The sequence below is a fragment of the Penaeus monodon genome, chromosome 32, assembly GCF_015228065.2.
Source record: "Penaeus monodon isolate SGIC_2016 chromosome 32, NSTDA_Pmon_1, whole genome shotgun sequence".
Taxonomy (NCBI): domain Eukaryota; kingdom Metazoa; phylum Arthropoda; class Malacostraca; order Decapoda; family Penaeidae; genus Penaeus; species Penaeus monodon.
In genome coordinates, this window is record NC_051417.1 from 31,404,534 (window position 1) to 31,404,812 (window position 279).

The 279-nt window shown below is 36.2% G+C and overlaps 1 protein-coding gene across 1 annotated transcript in view; it reads right to left on the reverse strand.

Moving 5' to 3' along the window:
- Positions 1–279, reverse strand: part of LOC119593814 — a 14,642-nt gene that overhangs the window by 13,067 nt on the left and 1,296 nt on the right. The window lies entirely within an intron of this gene.

The following is a 279-nucleotide window of genomic DNA, read 5'->3' on the forward strand; positions in this document are numbered from 1 at the left end:
ATAGCTGAGCAATGGAATGAGTAAGGATATCAATGAAAAGAATGTTTTTTTTTTCTCACACACATATATCACACAAGGCTTAGTTTATAGGACAGTGAAATCCATACAAAGTTATAAAAGACAAAGAAAAAGGTTATGTCTGGCCAGAGGTCTGATAAGGATCTGTAAACCGGCGTCACCTGCGGAGAAGAGTTAAATATATTGCCCAAATCTCGTTCAATCATATCAAATATCAATGCTGATGTGTAGTTATGTTTGTAAACCGGTTGCGTGTAACCT